Consider the following 7,254-nt stretch of genomic DNA (forward strand, 5'->3'; position numbering starts at 1 on the left):
AGATTGCTGGGTCAAAAGGCAAGGACAATTTTGTAACTTTTCTTACATAATTCCAAGTTGTTTTCCAAAATGATTGGAACGAATCACAGCTCTGCCAGTAGTAGTATACTAGCACTAATGTTTTCCCATAACTTCACCAACAGTGAGCTTTCCCTTTTACTATCTTTGCCAATTTAAAGAACAGGAGGCAATACCTCAAAGTTGTTTTAATATGCATTTCTTTGATGGTTAATGAATTTGAGCTTTTTCATATAACTGTTGATAGTTTTTGTATTTCTCCTTTTGAAAACTATTCATATCCTTTGATCAATTACTATGGGGCATAGCTCTTAATCGTATAGATCTTTAACAATCCTCCACCCCTTAACCTGGGTTTTCAGCCAAGCCTATGGCATGTTGCCTGCCATTGTATAGTCATGAGAAGATTACCAAAGGATGGTGAGACTGTTAACCTAATACTGAAGATTTATGTGAGGGGTAGTGTGAGTTCCAGACTTTCTTGCAGAGAGATATTCTTTAAGAGAGAGACATGTGGTTCTAGATACTTTCCAGGAGTGATCCCCAGAGAGAGGAGAGAGACTTTGGAAGATATGGACATGGCATCACTTCAACATGTCAACTCCTCAATGTGATTTCCAGCTTGCTTCCCTAATCAATAGTAAATAATCATCAATAAACATTTATTAAGTGCCTACTATGTGTCAGGCACTGTGCTAAACACTGGGGATACAAATACCAAAAAAAAAAAAAGACAGACCTTACCCTCAAAAAGCTTACAACCTAAGGCGGGGAAGATTGTTGTTGTTTGTCCTTCTTTCTTGAAGAAGACAATGACATCAGGAAGATGATGCCATGACATGAAAATGCATTGGATTTAAGTGAGGGAGGGCTGTGCAAAGTCACCAGCCTCACTTTCTCCTCTGGAGCCATATGGATCCAGTGACAAGATATAGATCAGGATAACTGGAGATGGCCCTCAGGGGATGATAATACACAAAAGGAAGCTGAAAATGTGGGGGGAGGTACCCAATATGGGAGTATGGTGGAAAAGTCAGTCAGAGAAGTCCAAAAGTAGTGCATCCAGCTGAGAAATGGGGGGGGGGGGGGCGGGAAGAGGAGAGGGAGGTGGAGATTGAAAGAGATTTTCCTCTTGGGTGACATTGGGATCTTTCTCTTTTGGTTCAAGGTGAGATCTTATCTTGCTCCCAATAGAAGAACTATCGTGTATTTTTCTGTTATATTCTAATCTAAGCCTCCCATTTATGTTTGTTGCTTTGCTTGGATAAATGGTTTTTCTGCCCCTTTACTATTTGTGATAATCTTTTGTATAACCAGCATTTGGTGGAAAGGAACCAAGCTAGTGTATTGGTAATTAAGGTGGGACTTTTTTTACTGTTTTAGAATGCTAAATTAAGTGCCTTTGATTAAGTCTTACTAGGTGCAAAGTTCTAGGCACACACCCTTTTGCTAACTAGGTATAAAGCCCCAGGCTCACACCCTTTTGCTGATTAGGTATGAATCCTTCCAGCCCTGAACACAGTATAAAAACTCAGAAGTTAACATTTTGTCTGGGGCTCATTCATGGAGGAGTGTTGATGTGGAGACTCTGGGCAGCCCTTGTTAAGAGCCTCCCGGCTTTGAAGAAACCCAGGTGTTTTGTGTGGGGGCTCCTACTCACTGGAAGAGTGGCTCATGACTCTGGGCAAGCTGTTGTAACTGCCCCCTGACTTTGCTAACCCAGATATTGATTTGTATTTGGTCTGTTTATATTGTATACGTTTGTAATTTATTTGTATTTGCTCTGAAGTTCTGGTTGCTGGCTTTTCCTCCTGAACTAAGTGAATGATATTTGTATGTTGAATTAAAGTGAGATTGTTAACCCCTTAAAGCTACTTTCCTTAGCAAAGCAGATCAAAGAACCTGTGCTGGCAGCTCTTGTTGCTGGTCTTGTTGGGTCTTACACCCCTACAGCAGCTGCTAGCCAAAATTGTTGCTACAGCTAGAGGTTGTAAACTTGAGGCCACCATTCCCCCATAACGTCTAGCAACCAGGGAAGTGGCCATTTTTCCAAACCTAAAAAGCATCATTACTAGACCAGGAATATTTAGTGGAACAGATAGATATAATTTTAGTTCAATACCCCTCTCAGAGACTGAAGAAAAGAGTACCCAGTCTCATGATCCTTTTTTTGCTCCCCCAAAGCAGGAATAACAGTGTCCCTTAGAGAGAAGCATACAAGGTTCCAAAAATAATCTTCAGTGCCTCTTATGACTTATGTTAAGACAACCTATGGAATGCTTCTCTCTCTCTCTCTCTCTCTCTCTCTCTCTCTGTCACACACACACACACACACACACACACACACACACACACACACATACACACACCCTATAAGTTTTGGATGTCAATCTTTTATCAGAGATGTTTAACACAAATTTTTTTTCCTAGTTCATACATTACCTTCCTATCCAAGCAATTTTGATATTTGTACAAAAAGCTTTTGTTTTTTAAACAGCAGTTATACCTGGGTTTGCCCTAAGGGTACCCCTTCCTCCCTTTACTGTCTTCAGAAGAAGGTGTCAAATTCCCTGGACAAAATCAACTCTTTAATGAGGGGTGAATTCAGCTTGTCCTTCATGCTTGTTCAATTTATGCCACTAATGATGAAATTTATGTAGAGTTTACATAAATGAGCTATGCCCTTGAGCCTTTAACTGATTGTCACACAGCATAAACTTAAGACCATTCATCCTTCTGGTTGCTTTTCTATGCATGATCTTCAGGTTATCATTGTCCTACCTAAAATGTAACACCCAGAATGAAGACAATATTCTTGATACTGGGTAGAATATAATAGGACTCTCAGCTTCCTCATCCTAGATATTATGGCTTCTAAACATAGCCTAAGATCTCACTAGCTTTTCTGGAGAAGACCAAGTAAAGATCTACTTTTATAGAAAGATAGTGAAGTTTTTTCACTGGCCAAAACATAGCATGATAGCCAAGGAACTTTGCTGTTGACAAATATACGTAATAAAAGCAGGAACATGGGTAAGGAAGGCAGAAAAAAAAATGAAGTTATGTTCCTCACATAGCTTTTGTTTTTATTCTGACTCCAATTGAATGCCAAGCCAGGGTAGAGGGGTGGGGTGGGGTATAAATCTTAGGTATTTCTAACCCTCTGTCAGATAGTTGTATGGGACAATGGTCTGTGATTCCACCCCAGACACAGGAAATTTAAAACAACTAAATAAATGATTTAATCTTAGCCTGTGGAAGCCCTAACCAGATTTGGGGGGGATGATTCATCGCCTCAGTTATGCCTAAAAAGCTATTAACCTGCCCCTATCAGGAAGTGGACATATTATTATTATTGTTCAGTTATGTCCAATTCTTCACAACCCCCTATGGAGATGGTTTGTCATTCCTTCTCCAGCAGATTAAGGCAAATAAAAGTTAAGTGATTTGCCCAGGGTCACACAGCTAGTGAATGTCTGAGGCCAAATTTGAACTCAGGTCTTCCTGACTCCAGGCCCAGCACTCTATCCACTGAGCCACCATTTCATCTTAGCAAAAGAGAGATTAAATGGCCCAAAAGAGATGTAACCCAGAAGACTGTAACAGAGAAAAATTTGATCACTATGTACTGAACAGAGATGAGGTATCCACCAGTGAGCTTCAGTGAGAAGGTAATTTTTATATCACCAAAGGACATCCATAATCCTTTAGCTTTTAAGGTATGAGTTGCTCTGATCATGCATCTTCCCTATATGCATACCTTCTATATATGATCCTTGGTCCCACCTGTTCTTTATGTGCGTGGCCTCCATGCATGGTCTTCGGTCACCCCTGTTCTTCCTATGTGTGCCTTGCTCACTGATTGTATAGTAATCTGTGGGAACATGTGCTCCATGTGTGAGTATGGAAAATCTGACATTTAATTTGCTTTTGTGTTTGATTAAATATCTTTTGCTTGAACTAATCCTCTGGATAGTTGGCTCATGAACCTTGACTCATGGCTTTGAGCAAGTGCTAACCCACAGGTTATCTCAAATCTGGGGTAACTTTTCTGGAAGAATCATATATAAGAATGTGTGCACCAGGGGTCACACATTGATACTTATTAACTTCATTGCAAAGGTAAGGACAGTCAAAGACAGGGAAAAAAAAATTTGTAAAATATAGTTTGGGATAAAAAAGTGAAACAAGGCATCCACATGCCTGCATATCATAAATGCTTTTTAAAGAAATACTGGATATGACGAACCCTGAACAGCATCACAAAAAATTGATATCTTAGCAAATTGGAAATGACATATTACTGATCTGAGAATCATTTAAAAATCAACGAGCTGTCTGTGTGCTATAGATACATTGGTTAGAGGAAAGGTCAAAATCGACATTACATTGAAAGAAACTCTAAAGATGGGAAGAGAGCACAATAAATCAATTTTACCCTTGGATACTTTGAATTTCTACTTGGCAAGATCAAATGCTTGCTGGATGAAATATCTTTTGGCTTCTTGTTTTCAAATGATCAAAATTCTTTAGGAGTTGGAAATAGTTGGTCACATGATCAAAGTGATGCTAGACTATTCTTCTGATCCTCATGGTCTTTCAAAACTCTCCAAAATAAGTATTATGTATAAGGGATAAAGCAATTCCTGCTGCTTCCAAGATCCAAGACACCAAGAACCCTAACAAGGCAAAAACCCAGTGAACTAACAGCAAAGAGGGCTAATCCCTAATCCCTAACTCAAACGCTCAGCACTCCATTCTCCCCATACCCACCCAGTCACCATACTCTGGCAGGTGTGGGAATTGTGGAAATTGCATGAACCACACTGACTCCATCTTGTCATTCCATTTCACTCCCTTTCTATTCAATTATGGGTCTAGTTCAACTTCTGTCTTGTGAAAAAACTTTATTCAATTATGGGAATTTTGAGAAAAACTGTGTTGCATTGTTTGAACCTGGTCCTATAAGGATGGCAAGCTAGTCCACCTCTACCTGCTTCTTAGAGACCCTTAACTAAGGATTTAGGTTATGCTGACCAGAAACCCAGTCAGATCCATAGATTGATACAAGGAGTTTTCCACAATTACTGTGACAATAATTATCATTATTATCTCAAGCAACCCATATGCCTTATTTGAAAGCTGGCCCCATGTTGGTCAATCACTTACTGTTTCTAGGTTCTTTTGATTGAATATGGATACTTGGGGGGAGTGGGATACCTGTTTTTCTGATTTCAGGGAATTGCATGTTTATTCTCCCTGTCCCAAATCAGAAGTCCTTCATCTTTCCTCCATTTAGAAATCAGATTAGCTAATCTTATATCCTGGTTTATGTCCTGGTAATTGTTTTCTTTTAAGGCCTGAAATTGGTGGTACCGTGGATACAGTGCCAGGCCTAGAGTCAGGAAGACCTGAGTCCAAATCCAGTCTCAGACACTTGCTAGCTGTGTGACCCTGGGCAAGTCACTTAACCCTGTTTGCCTCAGTTTCCTCATCTATAAAATGAGTTGGAGAAGGAAATGGCAAATCACTCCGGCATATTTGCCAAGAAAACCCCAAATGAGGGTCACAAAGAGTTGGACATGACTGAAACAACTGAATCAACAGCAATGCATAAAAATTTGTCTCCCCCTATGTTTGGAGTCCAGTGCCAAGCTGAGAAAGCTTGGTCCTGATTAATTATGCAACTGGCATGCATTGCTTAAAAAATCAATATGCTCAGAAGCTTAAACTTTTGTTTCCTCAGTTATTTCAGATTTCACCCATCACACAAGGCTTTACAAGCTGATCTCATAAACTTACAATAGAATTCAATTCTGCCTCTTCTACCCTCACCACCACCTCCCTCCTCCTACACACACACACACAGACACACATTGCATCACAGACATCCAAAAAGCAGAAGTTTCTTTGGCTGGGACTTCAGTGTGGCAATGCTCTATGCTGTAATCGTACTCAGCTAGAAAATTAAGAAAGAGGGACCCTGGGAAAGGACTAATATGCAAGTCTGAAGTGACCAGAGATCTCAGGAGCCTAAGAGTCAGAGTCAAAGCCTTTATTTCTGTCCATTTATTATTTTTCAGATTTGATAATAGGTCTATTCGGGGGCTGCAGTAATTGAATGTATAGGCTAGAAAGCAGTTAATATGAAAAAGATCAGGGGATTTGAGTAGACTGCAAGAGAATAGGAGTTCAACAGCATTAGCCAAAAAAGTTAATTCAATACTATGCTGCATCAATAGATATGTAATATTCAGAAGGAAGGAAGTGCACTTCTCCTCTTGGTTCTTATGGTCAGAACTGCCCGGGAGGATTTACTGTGCTCCATTCTTAGCGCCATAGGGTAGGAAAGACATTGGCAATCCCCATTACAACAAGAAGGTGACCCTGATGAGGAAGGGACTCAAAGCCATTTTCTCTATGAGGAGTGGCCAAAAGATTGTGAATGTTTTAGCAAGAAGAAAGCAAAATTTGAGGGGAAAGAAAACACATAATCCCCTGTCTTCATATATCTGAATGATGGGGTACTTGGGTGCGTGTGCTTGGGCCCTAATTCTAACATTTCTTCTTAACCTCCACTTGGGTGCCTGTGCCTGAACTCCAGTTCTAAAATCACATCTCTCCCTACTTCCAAAGCATTGGCCCTAGCAGTCCCTCTTCAGTTCAAGGGCAGCATGCCTTAGCAAAACACTTATCTCTCCTGCTGATACTGCGGCCAGCTGCATCTATAGAATTTATTGGTCCAACTCCCTGTGTATTGCTAATTGGCTGTGCACTGGGACATAACAATATTTACTACTTAGTGACCTTCCTGATATGTATCCTAGACATAGTCAAATGTATACTCCCTTACATTCATCTTGTCTAACAAGACATTTAATGGAAGCAACCTGGATATTCCCAGTGACCCCTGACCATTAGTTGACTTAGTGATGTTTCACAGTCAAAACCACACCCCCAGGTAGCCCCTCCCCAGCTATTTCCCAGTGAATTCTGGGTAAGATACCTGTACAGTAGATACAAAAAGTGCATGTTTCTTTAAGAACCAACCACCCCTTAGCCACTCCCTAATTCCACCCTGAAACACCTAACTGACAGGTTTCACCCCAAAATCTCATACTCAAACTTTCCCTGTGCCCTTGTAAGGTTGCAGGTTCCCTAAGAAGTCTTGCCCAGTGTAAAGCGTAATAAATCTTTGCCACCTTGACTTAAACAATGTTTGAGATTGTGAATTCA

This window comes from Trichosurus vulpecula, chromosome 5 (genome assembly GCF_011100635.1).
Source record: "Trichosurus vulpecula isolate mTriVul1 chromosome 5, mTriVul1.pri, whole genome shotgun sequence".
NCBI classification, from domain to species: Eukaryota; Metazoa; Chordata; class Mammalia; order Diprotodontia; family Phalangeridae; genus Trichosurus; species Trichosurus vulpecula.